The following is a 623-nucleotide window of genomic DNA, read 5'->3' as shown; positions in this document are numbered from 1 at the left end:
CGCTCGCAGGGGTAAGTGCCGCCACCGCCGCCGCCACCGCCGCCGCCGCCCGCCGCCCGCCTCCCGGCGCGCACTGCGGCGGGCGGCGGCTACAACGTGCGCTTGTGCAGGATCATGGACATGGCGCTGCTGCGGCGCGCGGGCTGGTGCGAGTCTCTGTGCGCGCGCGGCGTGCTGGCGCGCTACGGCGTGCTGCGCGCGGGCGCGGCGGGCGCGGGGGGCGCGCGGGACGAGCCGGTGCGCGCGGCGCGGGCGCTGCTGCGGGCTCTGCCCATACCCAGCGCCGAGTTCACGTACGGCCGCACGCGAGTCTTCATCCGCAGCCCGCGGACGGTAAGTAGACATTGCGGGAGGATTTTTTTTATTTTGATCCAAAACTTATACCGAGGAGTCTTCTTTCAAAATTGTAATACCAATAGTTTAAGTCTGCATCGACGTATTTACTAAAATAATTTCACCGTGTTTTCATTCTCAATGATCATCCAATGAAACGCGACAGTCGTGCCGACAGGTGTGGGAGCTGGAGGCACTGCGCAACGCGCGGGTGGAGCAACTGGTGACCGCCGCGCAGCGCGCCTGGCGCGCGCACCGGCGCCGCCGCCGCGCCGCCGCGCAGCGCGTCA

The sequence above is a fragment of the Zerene cesonia genome, chromosome 3 (assembly GCF_012273895.1).
Source record: "Zerene cesonia ecotype Mississippi chromosome 3, Zerene_cesonia_1.1, whole genome shotgun sequence".
Classification (NCBI taxonomy): Eukaryota; Metazoa; Arthropoda; class Insecta; order Lepidoptera; family Pieridae; genus Zerene; species Zerene cesonia.
The sequence above is the reverse complement of the archived record's forward strand: the minus strand, read 5'-3'. Positions refer to the sequence as shown.